This window comes from Gadus morhua, chromosome 2, assembly GCF_902167405.1.
Source record: "Gadus morhua chromosome 2, gadMor3.0, whole genome shotgun sequence".
Lineage (NCBI taxonomy): Eukaryota > Metazoa > Chordata > Actinopteri > Gadiformes > Gadidae > Gadus > Gadus morhua.
The window spans coordinates 22,933,464-22,955,720 of NC_044049.1; the positions used below are offsets into that span (position 1 = coordinate 22,933,464).

General features: G+C 40.5%; 16 non-coding genes across 16 annotated transcripts; all 16 read left to right on the plus strand.

The window, feature by feature from the left end:
- The first annotated feature begins 3,464 nt into the window (after window positions 1-3,464).
- Window positions 3,465-3,680, plus strand: LOC115539421 (small nucleolar RNA U3). The gene has a single exon (XR_003975881.1). It is a non-coding gene; the product is annotated as a small nucleolar RNA U3 (small nucleolar RNA).
- Window positions 3,681-4,592: 912 nt separating this feature from the next.
- Window positions 4,593-4,808, plus strand: LOC115539446 (small nucleolar RNA U3). Its single transcript, XR_003975904.1, has one exon. It is a non-coding gene; the product is annotated as a small nucleolar RNA U3 (small nucleolar RNA).
- A 911-nt stretch (window positions 4,809-5,719) lies between these two features.
- On the plus strand, window positions 5,720-5,935 carry LOC115539430 (small nucleolar RNA U3). The gene has a single exon (XR_003975890.1). It is a non-coding gene; the product is annotated as a small nucleolar RNA U3 (small nucleolar RNA).
- A 912-nt stretch (window positions 5,936-6,847) lies between these two features.
- Window positions 6,848-7,063, plus strand: LOC115539525 (small nucleolar RNA U3). Its single transcript, XR_003975970.1, has one exon. It is a non-coding gene; the product is annotated as a small nucleolar RNA U3 (small nucleolar RNA).
- Window positions 7,064-7,975: 912 nt separating this feature from the next.
- LOC115539531 (small nucleolar RNA U3) lies at window positions 7,976-8,191 on the plus strand. The gene has a single exon (XR_003975976.1). It is a non-coding gene; the product is annotated as a small nucleolar RNA U3 (small nucleolar RNA).
- A 912-nt stretch (window positions 8,192-9,103) lies between these two features.
- Window positions 9,104-9,319, plus strand: LOC115539426 (small nucleolar RNA U3). Its single transcript, XR_003975886.1, has one exon. It is a non-coding gene; the product is annotated as a small nucleolar RNA U3 (small nucleolar RNA).
- Window positions 9,320-10,231: 912 nt separating this feature from the next.
- Window positions 10,232-10,447, plus strand: LOC115539438 (small nucleolar RNA U3). The gene has a single exon (XR_003975898.1). It is a non-coding gene; the product is annotated as a small nucleolar RNA U3 (small nucleolar RNA).
- Window positions 10,448-11,359: 912 nt separating this feature from the next.
- LOC115539425 (small nucleolar RNA U3) lies at window positions 11,360-11,575 on the plus strand. The gene has a single exon (XR_003975885.1). It is a non-coding gene; the product is annotated as a small nucleolar RNA U3 (small nucleolar RNA).
- Window positions 11,576-12,487: 912 nt separating this feature from the next.
- Window positions 12,488-12,703, plus strand: LOC115539422 (small nucleolar RNA U3). Its single transcript, XR_003975882.1, has one exon. It is a non-coding gene; the product is annotated as a small nucleolar RNA U3 (small nucleolar RNA).
- A 2,428-nt stretch (window positions 12,704-15,131) lies between these two features.
- On the plus strand, window positions 15,132-15,347 carry LOC115539432 (small nucleolar RNA U3). The gene has a single exon (XR_003975892.1). It is a non-coding gene; the product is annotated as a small nucleolar RNA U3 (small nucleolar RNA).
- Window positions 15,348-16,259: 912 nt separating this feature from the next.
- LOC115539452 (small nucleolar RNA U3) lies at window positions 16,260-16,475 on the plus strand. The gene has a single exon (XR_003975910.1). It is a non-coding gene; the product is annotated as a small nucleolar RNA U3 (small nucleolar RNA).
- A 912-nt stretch (window positions 16,476-17,387) lies between these two features.
- Window positions 17,388-17,603, plus strand: LOC115539526 (small nucleolar RNA U3). Its single transcript, XR_003975971.1, has one exon. It is a non-coding gene; the product is annotated as a small nucleolar RNA U3 (small nucleolar RNA).
- Window positions 17,604-18,515: 912 nt separating this feature from the next.
- On the plus strand, window positions 18,516-18,731 carry LOC115539496 (small nucleolar RNA U3). The gene has a single exon (XR_003975946.1). It is a non-coding gene; the product is annotated as a small nucleolar RNA U3 (small nucleolar RNA).
- A 912-nt stretch (window positions 18,732-19,643) lies between these two features.
- On the plus strand, window positions 19,644-19,859 carry LOC115539461 (small nucleolar RNA U3). Its single transcript, XR_003975918.1, has one exon. It is a non-coding gene; the product is annotated as a small nucleolar RNA U3 (small nucleolar RNA).
- Window positions 19,860-20,771: 912 nt separating this feature from the next.
- On the plus strand, window positions 20,772-20,987 carry LOC115539527 (small nucleolar RNA U3). Its single transcript, XR_003975972.1, has one exon. It is a non-coding gene; the product is annotated as a small nucleolar RNA U3 (small nucleolar RNA).
- A 912-nt stretch (window positions 20,988-21,899) lies between these two features.
- Window positions 21,900-22,115, plus strand: LOC115539501 (small nucleolar RNA U3). Its single transcript, XR_003975950.1, has one exon. It is a non-coding gene; the product is annotated as a small nucleolar RNA U3 (small nucleolar RNA).
- Window positions 22,116-22,257: the final 142 nt, after the last annotated feature.

Here is a 22,257-nt window from a genome sequence, read left to right on the forward strand (position 1 = left end):
TTTTTTAAACTATCTTTATTTTCGAAAAATAGACAATGACAGATGAAATGATATTGAGCGGGACATTGACTGTATTATTTAAGGTGGTCATACCGTACCTACCATAACACATTGAACACAAGAAATGGAAGAAATTCCATTTATGCCCATGTACTTTCACCATACGTAACTATATCAAAAATAAAAGGGCCTGCAGGTAAATATAAATACAGTACGCAAAAATTAACTTCTACGGAAAGTCCAACTTAAGATAATGTTTCTAATTGTGCTTCAGCTTCAGATGCCGTCAAGAGGGGTCTCTGGTCGTAATCAGTCGCAAGTCCGTCCCTGAGCAATCAGCATTCATTAGCAGAATGCTAGAGTGTACGGCCAACAACGGCCCAAACAGTAAGAAATCGAAAGGACATAAGTACTCATTCATTCGACTTTTGAACTATAATCTATATTGAACTTGGGGAATCTACAATAAAATTTGCGATATTTCAACGACAAGCAGGTGAAAGAGACATATTTAGCCGTCAAGCCCCATAGACTCACATTCAATCTGGACTCGCCCGCGATCCCCCCCAGTGATGTCTAATGGAACTACAACCAAGATCGGTACAATGGGGCGTATAGGAAGTGCCCAGGCTCTTCGTAGACGGGCTCTGACACCCCCACCCTTCTCCTTGACCCGCCTCTCCTCCTCCGTAAATCATTTAGCTATTTGTTCTGTAAAACTAGTGGTCGTAGCCAACAAGTAAGCCCATTAAAGGCCCACTATGCAACTTCGGGCATTTCTTGGCTGTTTTCTTGGTTTTGGCACGCACATTTCTCTACACAGCGCCCCCTACAGCTTCGTAGTAGATATTTCACAACACTGTCGTAACAACTCGTTGACGACCCTTCCCCATGCACTTCTACGCGAGCCATGTGCATTTGTTTTCAAAGAAGCCGGCGAATGCGTGGAGCCATGTCCGAAGTAGATGTTCATAAAGTGTAGGCAAGGTTATACATTTTTAAAAAGGTGTATTTGTATTGCAATAAACATAAATCCATCCTTTTTTATAGTTGACGGGGAGAATGTATATCCTAAATTATAATTGTTATATCTTAGGTTGAACAGAACAATCAGTGTAAGAGGTTTGGCCAACATAATAATCTGAATAAACAAGAACCTGGATTCGGGGATTCAGTCTGTATCTGGGGACGAGACGGACGAACAGCAAAACACCCATGGAAACAAAGGTGTTTATATGGTTGCAACCAAGCAAGCTAGAAACATACAGGGCTCACAACAAAACGGTCGAGAAAACAATTTTTACAGGGCTCACAACAAGATGGTTGAGCAAACACATTTGTACAGAGACTATCAACATCAAGAATACCACGAAGACAAAGTTCACCCAAAGGTACTTTCAATTTCAAAAGCAACACGGCCGAGTCGGCGTCTGATTTGCAGTCTTCTTTTTCTTTCAGTTCACGCTATTCCTGAAAAGCTTGCTCAACGTTTACTCGTGTCTGGCCTCTCTGTCGGTCAGTCTCCCTTTTCTCTTCTTCTGTTCCTCCGACATTGGGTTTCTCTGTCTCTTTTTAGTCGGCTGATCTATGATGAATATAACAATCCCTTAGTTACTTGTGTTTATATCGAGCCGGTTCCGCGTTTGGGGGTCTGTGCCGTAAAGCACCAACGCCCGGAGTTCAGAACTTTCAACGCTCCAACGCGTGACGCTTAGCCACGATAGCCAATCAGCGTGGAGCTTGACCCGACATCACCGACAGAGAGTAGTGACCCTTGAACAGAAGCATACGGCCGACATCTTTCTTTATTCTGGGGGTGGAAATACTAACATAGTTACGCCATTAAATGCGTTTATGGAAACATTTTTAGCGAGAAATGTGCATCTTACTTTCAGAATGTTCGCTCGGTGAATGTGAAGGATGTTTGGTTTGAAAGTTATGACGAAGAGTGAACGCTCCGTTCACTTGCATGGACAGAGTCTCTGGTTGCTAAGCAACCTCAACGTCTTGGCGGACTATTTCTCTGCTGATCAACACTACGAATGCTGGAAACACACCAGACACACCATGTGAAGTTATTTAACCCGATTATCGTTATTTATGAGTCCTTAGCCCAAGTGAAGGAGTTCAAGTACCTCGGGGTCTTGTTCTCGAGTGAGGGTACTATGGAGCGTGAGATTGGCCGGAGAATCGGAGCAGCGGGGGCGGTATTGCGTTCGCTTTACCGCACCGTTGTTACGAAAAGAGAGCTGAGCCGCAAGGCAAAGCTCTCGATCTACCGGTCGATCTTCGTTCCTATCCTCACCTATGGTCATGAGGGTTGGGTGATGGCCGAAAGGACGAGATCGCGGGTACAAGCGGCCGAGATGAGTTTTCTCAGAAGGGTGGCTGGCGTCTCGGGATAGGGTGAGAAGCTCAGTCATCCGTGAGGAACTCGGATTAGAGCCGCTGCTCCTTTACTTAGAAAGGAGTCAGCTGAGGTGGTTCGGGCATCTGGCAAGGATGCCCACTGGGCGCCTCCATTGGGAGGTGTTTCAGGCACGTCCAGTGGGGAAGAGACCTCGGGGAAGACCCTGGACTAGGTGGAGACCTCGGGGAAGACCCTGGACTAGGTGGATAGATTATATCTCAACACTGGCCTGGGAATGCCTCGGGATCCCCCCGTCAGAACTGGTCATTGTGGCCCGGGAAAGGGAAGTCTGGAGCCCCCTGCTTGAGCTGCTCCCCCCGCGACCCGACCCCGGGTAAACGGATGACGATGAGATGAGATCGTTATTTATATCCGAGATTATTTAATCTAACCCGATCTAAACTCTATCATGCACCCAAACACGGCGGCGTTTGGGTTTCCTACCTCGGATTCTAGCGCAGCCACAGGCGCGTTGGGCGCGTTGAACCATTTTTGTGACACACAATGATCAAGGTTAGGCGCGTTACTCGCGTTATCCAACGCGAGTAACGCGGTTGGTGTGGCCGTACCATTAGTCGATTGATCCATGATGAATGCAACAATTGCCTCGCAACTGGCTGTTTATATCTAGCCGGTGCCATGTTTGGGTGTGTGTCTGTGCCGTAAAGCATTTTCGAAACTACAATCTGTCTACATTTTCGAGGATACTTCCGTTGCGTCACATCCGGATTGTGTCGGTCCGAACAGAGCAAGTTGCATATGCGCTTTTTCACTGGAGAGGCGACATGGGTAAATGACACACCCACCAATCAACCCAGAAATGGATGCAGAACCATCAGCATAACTCTCAACCTGCATACTTAATGTAATTTTGGCTAAAAAAGTTGCATAGTGGGCCTTTAACGCCAGAGTTTAGTTTCAATAAACTAAGATTTGTATCAGTGCCATCCGTTATTTTTACATGAGCTGAAACATTGTGAAAGTTCTACCTCACAACCACCAGTGAGAAGGACTACCCCATGAATTGGTGCCCGTCCGCGCCCGTTTCAACACTAAGGTCATACTTTCAGGGATCATTTCTATAGTTTTTGACTTGAGAAATATCGTACGAAAGTCATCGGTTACTCTAACCACGATGAAGAGAACTGAAGTTCCCTTCTGAGCGCGAAGCGGGCAGTGAGTGATGATGTATTTCATCCGCTCCTTGTCATTGATGACCGTTTCATGCTCTCTAGTGGAGCCTGGAGGTAGGGAACATGATCAGAGTGGTTAGATGTAGGCTAGATATTGTACCAGATAAATATTAGTTATTATTCAGAGTCGTTGGCATTTTGTTACGACTTCGGTATGTTTATTTTACTTAGTAAATATCATGTAGGCAATCAAAAATACTGATGTAGTGTAGGCTCTTGTAAACCGTTTGAAGTTACCTGCATTGCTGGTGTAATTGCTCAGGTGTATATAATATATAAAATAATATTTCACTTTTGATGTGATGCGAGTGATGGCCATATCAAGTAGTATAAATTGTTAATTCAATCTCTGTGCAGGTTATCATGTTGTAGACAGTATCAAGTCATTTGCACTCACTGAATCTGGAATGTCTGTACAATATCGGCACAATATAGCAGTAGCCTATGCACATGAATTTCCTGTGTTTAATACTTGGTAGGATTTTGAATAACATAAATAAACAGAGAGGTCGGATGTGAGTTGAACTAAAGCAGTGGGGATTGAGTTGAATTCCGACAGGCGGGGTGGTACTTTCGTCAACGGACCCCCGTGTCTGGCAAAGAGATGTGGCGACTATTTATCTCTATATCTCTTTATCATATCACTCCTTTAACGTAGTTGTGCGTGGTACCTGTATTGGCCCTTATGATAACTAGTTTTGAACGTCACTCTATACCGATGTTTGTCCTCAAGTGCCATTATCAAATCAATATTAGGGTTAATACATATCAACATTCACGGTAACGCAACATATAACGTCAAAAGTGGTTATTGTTTGGATCATGTCTGCATCATTAACGCCAGAGTTTAGTTTCAATAAACTAAGATTTGTATCAGTGCCATCCGTTATTTTTACATGAGCTGAAACATTGTGAAAGTTCTACCTCACAACCACCAGTGAGAAGGACTACCCCATGAATTGGTGCCCGTCCGCGCCTGTTTCAACACTAAGGTCATACTTTCAGGGATCATTTCTATAGTTTTTGACTTGAGAAATATCGTACGAAAGTCATCGGTTACTCTAACCACGATGAAGAGAACTGAAATTCCCTTCTGAGCGCGAAGCGGGCAGTGAGTGATGATGTATTTCATCCGCTCCTTGTCATTGATGACCGTTTCATGCTCTCTAGTGGAGCCTGGAGGTAGGGAACATGATCAGAGTGGTTAGATGTAGGCTAGATATTGTACCAGATAAATATTAGTTATTATTCAGAGTCGTTGGCATTTTGTTACGACTTCGGTATGTTTATTTAACTTAGTAAATATCGTGCAGGCAATAAAAATACTGATGTAGTGTAGGCTCTTGTAAACCGTTTGAAGTTACCTGCATTGCTGGTGTAATTGCTCAGGTGTATATAATATATAAAATAATATTTCACTTTTGATGTGATGCGAGTGATGGCCATATCAAGTAGTATAAATTGTTAATTCAATCTCTGTGCAGGTTATCATGTTGTAGACAGTATCAAGTCATTTGCACTCACTGAATCTGGAATGTCTGTACAATAACGGCACAATATAGCAGTAGCCTATGCACATGAATTTCCTGTGTTTAATACTTGGTAGGATTTTGAATAACATAAATAAACAGAGAGGTCGGATGTGAGTTGAACTAAAGCAGTGGGGATTGAGTTGAATTCCGACAGGCGGGGTGGTACTTTCGTCAACGGACCCCCGTGTCTGGCAAAGAGATGTGGCGACTATTTATCTCTATATCTCTTTATCATATCACTCCTTTAACGTAGTTGTGCGTGGTACCTGTATTGGCCCTTATGATAACTAGTTTTGAACGTCACTCTATACCGATGTTTGTCCTCAAGTGCCATTATTAAATCAATATTAGGGTTAATACATATCAACATTCACGGTAACGCAACATATAACGTCAAAAGTGGTTATTGTTTGGATCATGTCTGCATCATTAACGCCAGAGTTTAGTTTCAATAAACTAAGATTTGTATCAGTGCCATCCGTTATTTTTACATGAGCTGAAACATTGTGAAAGTTCTACCTCACAACCACCAGTGAGAAGGACTACCCCATGAATTGTTGCCCGTCCGCGCCCGTTTCAACACTAAGATCATACTTTCAGGGATCGTTTCTATAGTTTCTGACTTGAGAAATATCGTACGAAAGTCATCGGTTACTCTAACCACGATGAAGAGAACTGAAGTTCCCTTCTGAGCGCGAAGCGGGCAGTGAGTGATGATGTATTTCATCCGCTCCTTGTCATTGATGACCGTTTCATGCTCTCTAGTGGAGCCTGGAGGTAGGGAACATGATCAGAGTGGTTAGATGTAGGCTAGATATTGTACCAGATAAATATTAGTTATTATTCAGCGTCGTTGGCATTTTGTTACGACTTCGGTATGTTTATTCAACTTAGTAAATATCGTGTAGGCAATCAAAAATACTGATGTAGTGTAGGCTCTTGTAAACCGTTTGAAGTTACCTGCATTGCTGGTGTAATTGCTCAGGTGTATATAATATATAAAATAATATTTCACTTTTGATGTGATGCGAGTGATGGCCATATCAAGTAGTATAAATTGTTAATTCAATCTCTGTGCAGGTTATCATGTTGTAGACAGTATCAAGTCATTTGCACTCACTGAATCTGGAATGTCTGTACAATAACGGCACAATATAGCAGTAGCCTATGCACATGAATTTCCTGTGTTTAATACTTGGTAGGATTTTGAATAACATAAATAAACAGAGAGGTCGGATGTGAGTTGAACTAAAGCAGTGGGGATTGAGTTGAATTCCGACAGGCGGGGTGGTACTTTCGTCAACGGACCCCCGTGTCTGGCAAAGAGATGTGGCGACTATTTATCTCTATATCTCTTTATCATATCACTCCTTTAACGTAGTTGTGCGTGGTACCTGTATTGGCCCTTATGATAACTAGTTTTGAACGTCACTCTATACCGATGTTTGTCCTCAAGTGCCATTATTAAATCAATATTAGGGTTAATACATATCAACATTCACGGTAACGCAACATATAACGTCAAAAGTGGTTATTGTTTGGATCATGTCTGCATCATTAACGCCAGAGTTTAGTTTCAATAAACTAAGATTTGTATCAGTGCCATCCGTTATTTTTACATGAGCTGAAACATTGTGAAAGTTCTACCTCACAACCACCAGTGAGAAGGACTACCCCATGAATTGTTGCCCGTCCGCGCCCGTTTCAACACTAAGATCATACTTTCAGGGATCATTTCTATAGTTTTTGACTTGAGAAATATCGTACGAAAGTCATCGGTTACTCTAACCACGATGAAGAGAACTGAAGTTCCCTTCTGAGCGCGAAGCGGGCAGTGAGTGATGATGTATTTCATCCGCTCCTTGTCATTGATGACCGTTTCATGCTCTCTAGTGGAGCCTGGAGGTAGGGAACATGATCAGAGTGGTTAGATGTAGGCTGGATATTGTACCAGATAAATATTAGTTATTATTCAGAGTCGTTGGCATTTTGTTACGACTTCGGTATGTTTATTTTACTTAGTAAATATCGTGTAGGCAATCAAAAATACTGATGTAGTGTAGGCTCTTGTAAACCGTTTGAAGTTACCTGAATTGCTGGTGTAATTGCTCACGTGTATATAATATATAAAATAATATTTCACTTTTGATGTGATGCGAGTGATGGCCATATCAAGTAGTATAAATTGTTAATTCAATCTCTGTGCAGGTTATCATGTTGTAGACAGTATCAAGTCATTTGCACTCACTGAATCTGGAATGTCTGTACAATAACGGCACAATATAGCAGTAGCCTATGCACATGAATTTCCTGTGTTTAATACTTGGTAGGATTTTGAATAACATAAATAAACAGAGAGGTCGGATGTGAGTTGAACTAAAGCAGTGGGGATTGAGTTGAATTCCGACAGGCGGGGTGGTACTTTCGTCAACGGACCCCCGTGTCTGGCAAAGAGATGTGGCGACTATTTATCTCTATATCTCTTTATCATATCACTCCTTTAACGTAGTTGTGCGTGGTACCTGTATTGGCCCTTATGATAACTAGTTTTGAACGTCACTCTATACCGATGTTTGTCCTCAAGTGCCATTATTAAATCAATATTAGGGTTAATACATATCAACATTCACGGTAACGCAACATATAACGTCAAAAGTGGTTATTGTTTGGATCATGTCTGCATCATTAACGCCAGAGTTTAGTTTCAATAAACTAAGATTTGTATCAGTGCCATCCGTTATTTTTACATGAGCTGAAACATTGTGAAAGTTCTACCTCACAACCACCAGTGAGAAGGACTACCCCATGAATTGTTGCCCGTCCGCGCCCGTTTCAACACTAAGATCATACTTTCAGGGATCATTTCTATAGTTTCTGACTTGAGAAATATCGTATGAAAGTCATCGGTTACTCTAACCACGATGAAGAGAACTGAAGTTCCCTTCTGAGCGCGAAGCGGGCAGTGAGTGATGATGTATTTCATCCGCTCCTTGTCATTGATGACCGTTTCATGCTCTCTAGTGGAGCCTGGAGGTAGGGAACATGATCAGAGTGGTTAGATGTAGGCTAGATATTGTACCAGATAAATATTAGTTATTATTCAGAGTCGTTGGCATTTTGTTACGACTTCGGTATGTTTATTTTACTTAGTAAATATCGTGTAGGCAATCAAAAATACTGATGTAGTGTAGGCTCTTGTAAACCGTTTGAAGTTACCTGCATTGCTGGTGTAATTGCTCAGGTGTATATAATATTTAAAATAATATTTCACTTTTGATGTGATGCGAGTGATGGCCATATCAAGTAGTATAAATTGTTAATTCAATCTCTGTGCAGGTTATCATGTTGTAGACAGTATCAAGTCATTTGCACTCACTGAATCTGGAATGTCTGTACAATAACGGCACAATATAGCAGTAGCCTATGCACATGAATTTCCTGTGTTTAATACTTGGTAGGATTTTGAATAACATAAATAAACAGAGAGGTCGGATGTGAGTTGAACTAAAGCAGTGGGGATTGAGTTGAATTCCGACAGGCGGGGTGGTACTTTCGTCAACGGACCCCCGTGTCTGGCAAAGAGATGTGGCGACTATTTATCTCTATATCTCTTTATCATATCACTCCTTTAACGTAGTTGTGCGTGGAACCTGTATTGGCCCTCATGATAACTAGTTTTGAACGTCACTCTATACCGATGTTTGTCCTCAAGTGCCATTATTAAATCAATATTAGGGTTAATACATATCAACATTCACGGTAACGCAACATATAACGTCAAAAGTGGTTATTGTTTGGATCATGTCTGCATCATTAACGCCAGAGTTTAGTTTCAATAAACTAAGATTTGTATCAGTGCCATCCGTTATTTTTACATGAGCTGAAACATTGTGAAAGTTCTACCTCACAACCACCAGTGAGAAGGACTACCCCATGAATTGTTGCCCGTCCGCGCCCGTTTCAACACTAAGATCATACTTTCAGGGATCATTTCTATAGTTTTGGACTTGAGAAATATCGTACGAAAGTCATCGGTTACTCTAACCACGATGAAGAGAACTGAAGTTCCCTTCTGAGCGCGAAGCGGGCAGTGAGTGATGATGTATTTCATCCGCTCCTTGTCATTGATGACCGTTTCATGCTCTCTAGTGGAGCCTGGAGGTAGGGAACATGATCAGAGTGGTTAGATGTAGGCTGGATATTGTACCAGATAAATATTAGTTATTATTCAGAGTCGTTGGCATTTTGTTACGACTTCGGTATGTTTATTTTACTTAGTAAATATCGTGTAGGCAATCAAAAATACTGATGTAGTGTAGGCTCTTGTAAACCGTTTGAAGTTACCTGCATTGCTGGTGTAATTGCTCACGTGTATATAATATATAAAATAATATTTCACTTTTGATGTGATGCGAGTGATGGCCATATCAAGTAGTATAAATTGTTAATTCAATCTCTGTGCAGGTTATCATGTTGTAGACAGTATCAAGTCATTTGCACTCACTGAATCTGGAATGTCTGTACAATAACGGCACAATATAGCAGTAGCCTATGCACATGAATTTCCTGTGTTTAATACTTGGTAGGATTTTGAATAACATAAATAAACAGAGAGGTCGGATGTGAGTTGAACTAAAGCAGTGGGGATTGAGTTGAATTCCGACAGGCGGGGTGGTACTTTCGTCAACGGACCCCCGTGTCTGGCAAAGAGATGTGGCGACTATTTATCTCTATATCTCTTTATCATATCACTCCTTTAACGTAGTTGTGCGTGGTACCTGTATTGGCCCTTATGATAACTAGTTTTGAACGTCACTCTATACCGATGTTTGTCCTCAAGTGCCATTATTAAATCAATATTAGGGTTAATACATATCAACATTCACGGTAACGCAACATATAACGTCAAAAGTGGTTATTGTTTGGATCATGTCTGCATCATTAACGCCAGAGTTTAGTTTCAATAAACTAAGATTTGTATCAGTGCCATCCGTTATTTTTACATGAGCTGAAACATTGTGAAAGTTCTACCTCACAACCACCAGTGAGAAGGACTACCCCATGAATTGTTGCCCGTCCGCGCCCGTTTCAACACTAAGATCTTACTTTCAGGGATCATTTCTATAGTTTTTGACTTGAGAAATATCGTACGAAAGTCATCGGTTACTCTAACCACGATGAAGAGAACTGAAGTTCCCTTCTGAGCGCGAAGCGGGCAGTGAGTGATGATGTATTTCATCCGCTCCTTGTCATTGATGACCGTTTCATGCTCTCTAGTGGAGCCTGGAGGTAGGGTACATGATCAGAGTGGTTAGATGTAGGCTAGATATTGTACCAGATAAATATTAGTTATTATTCAGAGTCGTTGGCATTTTGTTACGGCTTCGGTATGTTTATTTTACTTAGTAAATATCGTGTAGGCAATCAAAAATACTGATGTAGTGTAGGCTCTTGTAAACCGTTTGAAGTTACCTGCATTGCTGGTGTAATTGCTCAGGTGTATATAATATATAAAATAATATTTCACTTTTGATGTGATGCGAGTGATGGCCATATCAAGTAGTATAAATTGTTAATTCAATCTCTGTGCAGGTTATCATGTTGTAGACAGTATCAAGTCATTTGCACTCACTGAATCTGGAATGTCTGTACAATAACGGCACAATATAGCAGTAGCCTATGCACATGAATTTCCTGTGTTTAATACTTGGTAGGATTTTGAATAACATAAATAAACAGAGAGGTCGGATGTGAGTTGAACTAAAGCAGTGGGGATTGAGTTGAATTCCGACAGGCGGGGTGGTACTTTCGTCAACGGACCCCCGTGTCACGCAAAGAGATGTGGCGACTATTTATCTCTATATCTCTTTATCATATCACTCCTTTAACGTAGTTGTGCGTGGTACCTGTATTGGCCCTTATGATAACTAGTTTTGAACGTCACTCTATACCGATGTTTGTCCTCATGTGCCATTATTAAATCAATATTAGGGTTAATACATATCAACATTCACGGTAACGCAACATATAATGTCAAAAGTGGTTATTGTTTGGATCATGTCTGCATCATTAACGCCAGAGTTTAGTTTCAATAAACTAAGATTTGAATCTGTGCCATCCGTTATTTTTACGTGAGCTGAAACATTGTGAAAGTTCTACCTCACAACCACCAGTGAGAAGGACTACCCCATGAATTGGTGCCCGTCCGCGCCCGTTTCAACACTAAGATCTTACTTTCAGGGATCATTTCTATAGTTTTTGACTTGAGAAATATCGTACGAAAGTCATCGGTTACTCTAACCACGATGAAGAGAACTGAAGTTCCCTTCTGAGCGCGAAGCGGGCAGTGAGTGATGATGTATTTCATCCGCTCCTTGTCATTGATGACCGTTTCATGCTCTCTAGTGGAGCCTGGAGGTAGGGAACATGATCAGAGTGGTTAGATGTAGGCTGGATATTGTACCAGATAAATATTAGTTATTATTCAGAGTCGTTGGCATTTTGTTACGACTTCGGTATGTTTATTTTACTTAGTAAATATCGTGTAGGCAATCAAAAATACTGATGTAGTGTAGGCTCTTGTAAACCGTTTGAAGTTACCTGCATTGCTGGTGTAATTGCTCAGGTGTATATAATATATAAAATAATATTTCACTTTTGATGTGATGCGAGTGATGGCCATATCAAGTAGTATGAATTGTTAATTCAATCTCTGTGCAGGTTATCATGTTGTAGACAGTATCAAGTCATTTGAACTCACTGAATCTGGAATGTCTGTACAATAACGGCACAATATAGCAGTAGCCTATGCACATGAATTTCCTGTGTTTAATACTTGGTAGGATTTTGAATAACATAAATAAACAGAGAGGTCGGATGTGAGTTGAACTAAAGCAGTGGGGATTGAGTTGAATTCCGACAGGCGGGGTGGTACTTTCGTCAATGGACCCCCGTGTCTGGCAAAGAGATGTGGCGACTATTTATCTCTATATCTCTTTATCATATCACTCCTTTAACGTAGTTGTGCGTGGTACCTGTATTGGCCCTTATGATAACTAGTTTTGAACGTCACTCTATACCGATGTTTGTCCTCAAGTGCCATTATTAAATCAATATTAGGGTTAATACATATCAACATTCACGGTAACGCAACATATAACGTCAAAAGTGGTTATTGTTTGGATCATGTCTGCATCATTAACGCCAGAGTTTAGTTTCAATAAACTAAGATTTGTATCAGTGCCATCCGTTATTTTTACATGAGCTGAAACATTGTGAAAGTTCTACCTCACAACCACCAGTGAGAAGGACTACCCCATGAATTGGTGCCCGTCCGCGCCCGTTTCAACACTAAGGTCATACTTTCAGGGATCATTTCTATAGTTTTTGACTTGAGAAATATCGTACGAAAGTCATCGGTTACTCTAACCACGATGAAGAGAACTGAAGTTCCCTTCTGAGCGCGAAGCGGGCAGTGAGTGATGATGTATTTCATCCGCTCCTTGTCATTGATGACCGTTTCATGCTCTCTAGTGGAGCCTGGAGGTAGGGAACATGATCAGAGTGGTTAGATGTAGGCTAGATATTGTACCAGATAAATATTAGTTATTATGCAGAGTCGTTGGCATTTTGTTACGACTTCGGTATGTTTATTTTACTTAGTAAATATCGTGTAGGCAATCAAAAATACTGATGTAGTGTAGGCTCTTGTAAACCGTTTGAAGTTACCTGCATTGCTGGTGTAATTGCTCAGGGGCCTTATTCACAAAGGATCTTAGGGCTAAAAGTAGGTCCTAATTGGCGAATTTAGGAGTAACTCCTAAAAATAATGGGCGTGTCACTCTTAAATTTAGGACTCCTAACTTTTTGCACTAAGAGCAATTCACAAAGTATTTTAGGACTAAAAGTAGCACCTAAGTCTAGGAGAGCTTAAAAGTCCTCAAGAGGACTCCTAACTCAGTAAGACCTATTCACAAAGAATCTTAAAATGCCTGCGAGACGAAATGTTAGGGTATTCAACTTATTGTGGAGTTAATGCGCGATGCAATAACATCCCCGACTAACAGGAATAATCCGATTAGTCCCGAAATAAAATGTTATAAAAATTATAAATTATATATTTTTTTTTATAACTTATAAAAAATAAAAATAATTGCGGCATCAAAAGACGAGGACGTGTTCGTCAATAGGAAGAAAGTGCATTCCATCAACACGCAGGTTGTTTTTGATGCAAATTTTAACATAGCCTACTGGATGTTGTTGCAAAGTGGCCTGGATCTTCAGCTACCCATGATTCGCGCATTTTAATGGTGAGTGGTCTGAGGCAGCTTTTTGAGATGTACCAGTTGGGTGTCACTTGCTGGGTGACAGTGACTATCCATGCAAGACGTGGCTCTAGACACCCTACCTCAATCCACAACCGGGAGCACAGTTAAAGTGTAACATGTAAGTGATTACGCAGATTACGCTTAGTCCTATGCGTAAAACACATCGTATTGGCTCTTTGCGAGCACACAAACATACACGAAATGTTGTGGAGAGAGGAATTGGGCAGATGAAACGTCGGTTTCATGTCCTCCACGGCGAAATACGCCTCACCCCAATGAGGGCAAGCACAGTAATCACTGTATGTGCCATTCTACACAACCTCTGCAAGCGGAGGAACATTCCCAAGCCAGACGATGATGATGATGATGATGATGATGGCGATCAACATTACAAGGAATTTGGCCGTGTGGAACCGTGTGGACAGGCATTTAGGGATCATTTTGAAAACACATTTTAGGTAAACACCTTGGCACAAATCAGTCAACACTTGGGTAGTTCGTAACATTTATTTTATTTTAGATTTTACGTATTTTTATTGTTTGCTTTCTCTCTCACTTGAACGTGCAGGCTACAACGTCATTATCGTGGTCTGCACAAAATTGTCATCATGCGTGTATTCTGCTAACTGCACTATAACTAGGCTACTTAACAGGAATTAATTTCTAGCCTAGGCTATTTCCTTGTTTTTCGGTGATTCAGTGGGCTCGTCTGAACAACCAATCACCGAACTGACCGCTTCTAAACTCGTGCACGAGAATTGACGTAATCCATAGCAACGGCGCGTCACTCTTAGTTCACTCTTTGTGATTTATCCTTAGTAAGAGTAGGTCTCAGCGGCTTTGTGAATAACTTTTAAGAAAAAACTCCTACGTAAAATGTTTTAGCGCGAGTTAGGAACACTCCTAGTGGTAAGATAAAATGCTTTGTGAATACGGCCCCAGGTGTATATAATGTATAAAATAATATTTCACTTTTGATGTGATGCGAGTGATGGCCATATCAAGTAGTATAAATTGTTAATTCAATCTCTGTGCAGGTTATCATGTTGTAGACAGTATCAAGTCATTTGCACTCACTGAATCTGGAATGTCTGTACAATAACGGCACAATATAGCAGTAGCCTATGCACATGAATTTCCTGTGTTTAATACTTGGTAGGATTTTGAATAACATAAATAAACAGAGAGGTCGGATGTGAGTTGAACTAAAGCAGTGGGGATTGAGTTGAATTCCGACAGGCGGGGTGGTACTTTCGTCAACGGACCCCCGTGTCTGGCAAAGAGATGTGGCGACTATTTATCTCTATATCTCTTTATCATATCACTCCTTTAACGTAGTTGTGCGTGGTACCTGTATTGGCCCTTATGATAACTAGTTTTGAACGTCACTCTATACCGATGTTTGTCCTCAAGTGCCATTATTAAATCAATATTAGGGTTAATACATATCAACATTCACGGTAACGCAACATATAACGTCAAAAGTGGTTATTGTTTGGATCATGTCTGCATCATTAACGCCAGAGTTTAGTTTCAATAAACTAAGATTTGTATCAGTGCCATCCGTTATTTTTACATGAGCTGAAACATTGTGAAAGTTTTACCTCACAACCACCAGTGAGAAGGACTACCCCATGAATTGTTGCCCGTCCGCGCCCGTTTCAACACTAAGATCATACTTTCAGGGATCGTTTCTATAGTTTCTGACTTGAGAAATATCGTACGAAAGTCATCGGTTACTCTAACCACGATGAAGAGAACTGAAGTTCCCTTCTGAGCGCGAAGCGGGCAGTGAGTGATGATGTATTTCATCCGCTCCTTGTCTTTGATGACCGTTTCATGCTCTCTAGTGGAGCCTGGAGGTAGGGAACATGATCAGAGTGGTTAGATGTAGGCTAGATATTGTACCAGATAAATATTAGTTATTATTCAGAGTCGTTGGCATTTTGTTACGACTTCGGTATGTTTATTTTAATTAGTAAATATCGTGTAGGCAATCAAAAATACTGATGTAGTGTAGGCTCTTGTAAACCGTTTGAAGTTACCTGCATTGCTGGTGTAATTGCTCAGGTGTATATAATATATAAAATAATATTTCACTTTTGATGTGATGCGAGTGATGGCCATATCAAGTAGTATAAATTGTTAATTCAATCTCTGTGCAGGTTATCATGTTGTAGACAGTATCAAGTCATTTGCACTCACTGAATCTGGAATGTCTGTACAATAACGGCACAATATAGCAGTAGCCTATGCACATGAATTTCCTGTGTTTAATACTTGGTAGGATTTTGAATAACATAAATAAACAGAGAGGTCGGATGTGAGTTGAACTAAAGCAGTGGGGATTGAGTTGAATTCCGACAGGCGGGGTGGTACTTTCGTCAACGGACCCCCGTGTCTGGCAAAGAGATGTGGCGACTATTTATCTCTATATCTCTTTATCATATCACTCCTTTAACGTAGTTGTGCGTGGTACCTGTATTGGCCCTTATGATAACTAGTTTTGAACGTCACTCTATACCGATGTTTGTCCTCAAGTGCCATTATTAAATCAATATTAGGGTTAATACATATCAACATTCGCGGTAACGCAACATATAACGTCAAAAGTGGTTATTGTTTGGATCATGTCTGCATCATCAACGCCAGAGTTTAGTTTCAATAAACTAAGATTTGTATCAGTGCCATCCGTTATTTTTACATGAGCTGAAACATTGTGAAAGTTCTACCTCACAACCACCAGTGAGAAGGACTACCCCATGAATTGTTGCCCGTCCGCGCCCGTTTCAACACTAAGATCATACTTTCAGTGATCATTTCTATAGTTTCTGACTTGAGAAATATCGTACGAAAGTGATCGGTTACTCTAACCAAGATGAAGAGAACTGAAGTTCCCTTCTGAGCGCGAAGCGGGCAGTGAGTGATGATGTATTTCATCCGCTCCTTGTCATTGATGACCGTTTCATGCTCTCTAGTGGAGCCCGGAGGTAGGGAACATGATCAGAGTGGTTAGATGTAGGCTAGATATTGTACCAGATAAATATTAGTTATTATTCAGAGTCGTTGGCATTTTGTTACGACTTCGGTATGTTTATTTTACTTAGTAAATATCGTGTAGGCAATCAAAAATACTGATGTAGTGTAGGCTATTGTAAACCGTTTGAAGTTACCTGCATTGCTGGTGTAATTGCTCAGGTGTATATAATATATAAAATAATATTTCACTTTTGATGTGATGCGAGTGATGGCCATATCAAGTAGTATAAATTGTTAATTCAATCTCTGTGCAGGTTATCATGTTGTAGACAGTATCAAGTCATTTGCACTCACTGAATCTGGAATGTCTGTACAATAACGGCACAATATAGCAGTAGCCTATGCACATGAATTTCCTGTGTTTAATACTTGGTAGGATTTTGAATAACATAAATAAACAGAGAGGTCGGATGTGAGTTGAACTAAAGCAGTGGGGATTGAGTTGAATTCCGACAGGCGGGGTGGTACTTTCGTCAACGGACCCCCGTGTCTGGCAAAGAGATGTGGCGACTATTTATCTCTATATCTCTTTATCATATCACTCCTTTAACGTAGTTGTGCGTGGTACCTGTATTGGCCCTCATGATAACTAGTTTTGAACGTCACTCTATACCGATGTTTGTCCTCAAGTGCCATTATTAAATCAATATTAGGGTTAATACATATCAACATTCACGGTAACGCAACATATAACGTCAAAAGTGGTTATTGTTTGGATCATGTCTGCATCATTAACGCCAGAGTTTAGTTTCAATAAACTAAGATTTGTATCAGTGCCATCCGTTATTTTTACATGAGCTGAAACATTGTGAAAGTTCTACCTCACAACCACCAGTGAGAAGGACTACCCCATGAATTGTTGCCCGTCCGCGCCCGTTTCAACACTAAGATCATACTTTCAGGGATCATTTCTATAGTTTTTGACTTGAGAAATATCGTACGAAAGTCATCGGTTACTCTAACCACGATGAAGAGAACTGAAGTTCCCTTCTGAGCGCGAAGCGGGCAGTGAGTGATGATGTATTTCATCCGCTCCTTGTCATTGATGACCGTTTCATGCTCTCTAGTGGAGCCTGGAGGTAGGGAACATGATCAGAGTGGTTAGATGTAGGCTGGATATTGTACCAGATAAATATTAGTTATTATTCAGAGTCGTTGGCATTTTGTTACGACTTCGGTATGTTTATTTTACTTAGTAAATATCGTGTAGGCAATCAAAAATACTGATGTAGTGTAGGCTCTTGTAAACCGTTTGAAGTTACCTGCATTGCTGGTGTAATTGCTCACGTGTATATAATATATAAAATAATATTTCACTTTTGATGTGATGCGAGTGATGGCCATATCAAGTAGTATAAATTGTTAATTCAATCTCTGTGCAGGTTATCATGTTGTAGACAGTATCAAGTCATTTGCACTCACTGAATCTGGAATGTCTGTACAATAACGGCACAATATAGCAGTAGCCTATGCACATGAATTTCCTGTGTTTAATACTTGGTAGGATTTTGAATAACATAAATAAACAGAGAGGTCGGATGTGAGTTGAACTAAAGCAGTGGGGATTGAGTTGAATTCCGACAGGCGGGGTGGTACTTTCGTCAACGGACCCCCGTGTCTGGCAAAGAGATGTGGCGACTATTTATCTCTATATCTCTTTATCATATCACTCCTTTAACGTAGTTGTGCGTGGTACCTGTATTGGCCCTTATGATAACTAGTTTTGAACGTCACTCTATACCGATGTTTGTCCTCATGTGCCATTATTAAATCAATATTAGGGTTAATACATATCAACATTCACGGTAACGCAACATATAATGTCAAAAGTGGTTATTGTTTGGATCATGTCTGCATCATTAACGCCAGAGTTTAGTTTCAATAAACTAAGATTTGAATCTGTGCCATCCGTTATTTTTACATGAGCTGAAACATTGTGAAAGTTCTACCTCACAACCACCAGTGAGAAGGACTACCCCATGAATTGGTGCCCGTCCGCGCCCGTTTCAACACTAAGATCATACTTTCAGGGATCATTTCTATAGTCTTTGACTTGAGAAATATCGTACGAAAGTGATCGGTTACTCTAACCACGATGAAGAGAACTGATGTTCCCTTCTGAGCGCGAAGCGGGCAGTGAGTGATGATGCATTTCATCCGCTCCTTGTCATTGATGACCGTTCCATGCTCTCTAGTGGAGCCTGGAGGTAGGGAACATGATCAGAGTGGTTAGATGTAGGCTAGATATTGTACCAGATAAATATTAGTTAATATTCTGAGTCGTTGGCATTTTGTTACGACTTCGGTATGTTTATTTTACTTAGTAAATATCGTGTAGGCAATCAAAAATACTGATGTAGTGTAGGCTCTTGTAAACCGTTTGAAGTTACCTGCATTGCTGGTGTAATTGCTCAGGTGTATATAATATATAAAATAATATTTCACTTTTGATGTGATGCGAGTGATGGCCATATCAAGTAGTATAAATTGTTAATTCAATCTCTGTGCAGGTTATCATGTTGTAGACAGTATCAAGTCATTTGCACTCACTGAATCTGGAATGTCTGTACAATAACGGCACAATATAGCAGTAGCCTATGCACATGAATTTCCTGTGTTTAATACTTGGTAGGATTTTGAATAACATAAATAAACAGAGAGGTCGGATGTGAGTTGACCTAAAGCAGTGGGGATTGAGTTGAATTCCGACAGGCGGGGTGGTACTTTCGTCAACGGACCCCCGTGTCTGGCAAAGAGATGTGGCGACTATTTATCTCTATATCTCTTTATCATATCACTCCTTTAACGTAGTTGTGCGTGGTACCTGTATTGGCCCTTATGATAACTAGTTTTGAACGTCACTCTATACCGATGTTTGTCCTCAAGTGCCATTATTAAATCAATATTAGGGTTAATACATATCAACATTCACGGTAACGCAACATATAACGTCAAAAGTGGTTATTGTTTGGATCATGTCTGCATCATTAACGCCAGAGTTTAGTTTCAATAAACTAAGATTTGTATCAGTGCCATCCGTTATTTTTACATGAGCTGAAACATTGTGAAAGTTCTACCTCACAACCACCAGTGAGAAGGACTACCCCATGAATTGTTGCCCGTCCGCGCCCGTTTCAACACTAAGATCATACTTTCAGTGATCATTTCTATAGTTTCTGACTTGAGAAATATCGTACGAAAGTGATCGGTTACTCTAACCAAGATGAAGAGAACTGAAGTTCCCTTATGAGCGCGAAGCGGGCAGTGAGTGATGATGTATTTCATCCGCTCCTTGTCAATGATGACCGTTTCATGCTCTCTAGTGGAGCCCGGAGGTAGGGAACATGATCAGAGTGGTTAGATGTAGGCTAGATATTGTACCAGATAAATATTAGTTATTATTCAGAGTCGTTGGCATTTTGTTACGACTTCGGTATGTTTATTTTACTTAGTAAATATCGTGTAGGCAATCAAAAATACTGATGTAGTGTAGGCTATTGTAAACCGTTTGAAGTTACCTGCATTGCTGGTGTAATTGCTCAGGTGTATATAATATATAAAATAATATTTCACTTTTGATGTGATGCGAGTGATGGCCATATCAAGTAGTATAAATTGTTAATTCAATCTCTGTGCAGGTTATCATGTTGTAGACAGTATCAAGTCATTTGCACTCACTGAATCTGGAATGTCTGTACAATAACGGCACAATATAGCAGTAGCCTATGCACATGAATTTCCTGTGTTTAATACTTGGTAGGATTTTGAATAACATAAATAAACAGAGAGGTCGGATGTGAGTTGAACTAAAGCAGTGGGGATTGAGTTGAATTCCGACAGGCGGGGTGGTACTTTCGTCAACGGACCCCCGTGTCTGGCAAAGAGATGTGGCGACTATTTATCTCTATATCTCTTTATCATATCACTCCTTTAACGTAGTTGTGCGTGGTACCTGTATTGGCCCTCATGATAACTAGTTTTGAACGTCACTCTATACCGATGTTTGTCCTCAAGTGCCATTATTAAATCAATATTAGGGTTAATACATATCAACATTCACGGTAACGCAACATATAACGTCAAAAGTGGTTATTGTTTGGATCATGTCTGCATCATTAACGCCAGAGTTTAGTTTCAATAAACTAAGATTTGTATCAGTGCCATCCGTTATTTTTACATGAGCTGAAACATTGTGAAAGTTCTACCTCACAACCACCAGTGAGAAGGACTACCCCATGAATTGTTGCCCGTCCGCGGCCGTTTCAACACTAAGATCATACTTTCAGGGATCATTTCTATAGTTTTTGACTTGAGAAATATCGTACGAAAGTCATCGGTTACTCTAACCACGATGAAGAGAACTGAAGTTCCCTTCTGAGCGCGAAGCGGGCAGTGAGTGATGATGTATTTCATCCGCTCCTTGTCATTGATGACCGTTTCATGCTCTCTAGTGGAGCCTGGAGGTAGGGAACATGATCAGAGTGGTTAGATGTAGGCTGGATATTGTACCAGATAAATATTAGTTATTATTCAGAGTCGTTGGCATTTTGTTACGACTTCGGTGTGTTTATTTTACTTAGTAAATATCGTGTAGGCAATCAAAAATACTGATGTAGTGTAGGCTCTTGTAAACCGTTTGAAGTTACCTGCATTGCTGGTGTAATTGCTCACGTGTATATAATATATAAAATAATATTTCACTTTTGATGTGATGCGAGTGATGGCCATATCAAGTAGTATAAATTGTTAATTCAATCTCTGTGCAGGTTATCATGTTGTAGACAGTATCAAGTCATTTGCACTCACTGAATCTGGAATGTCTGTACAATAACGGCACAATATAGCAGTAGCCTATGCACATGAATTTCCTGTGTTTAATACTTGGTAGGATTTTGAATAACATAAATAAACAGAGAGGTCGGATGTGAGTTGAACTAAAGCAGTGGGGATTGAGTTGAATTCCGACAGGCGGGGTGGTACTTTCGTCAACGGACCCCCGTGTCTGGCAAAGAGATGTGGCGACTATTTATCTCTATATCTCTTTATCATATCACTCCTTTAACGTAGTTGTGCGTGGTACCTGTATTGGCCCTTATGATAACTAGTTTTGAACGTCACTCTATACCGATGTTTGTCCTCATGTGCCATTATTAAATCAATATTAGGGTTAATACATATCAACATTCACGGTAACGCAACATATAATGTCAAAAGTGGTTATTGTTTGGATCATGTCTGCATCATTAACGCCAGAGTTTAGTTTCAATAAACTAAGATTTGAATCTGTGCCATCCGTTATTTTTACATGAGCTGAAACATTGTGAAAGTTCTACCTCACAACCACCAGTGAGAAGGACTACCCCATGAATTGGTGCCCGTCCGCGCCCGTTTCAACACTAAGATCATACTTTCTGGGATCATTTCTATAGTCTTTGACTTGAGAAATATCGTACGAAAGTGATCGGTTACTCTAACCACGATGAAGAGAACTGATGTTCCCTTCTGAGCGCGAAGCGGGCAGTGAGTGATGATGCATTTCATCCGCTCCTTGTCATTGATGACCGTTCCATGCTCTCTAGTGGAGCCTGGAGGTAGGGAACATGATCAGAGTGGTTAGATGTAGGCTAGATATTGTACCAGATAAATATTAGTTAATATTCTGAGTCGTTGGCATTTTGTTACGACTTCGGTATGTTTATTTTACTTAGTAAATATCGTGTAGGCAATCAAAAATACTGATGTAGTGTAGGCTCTTG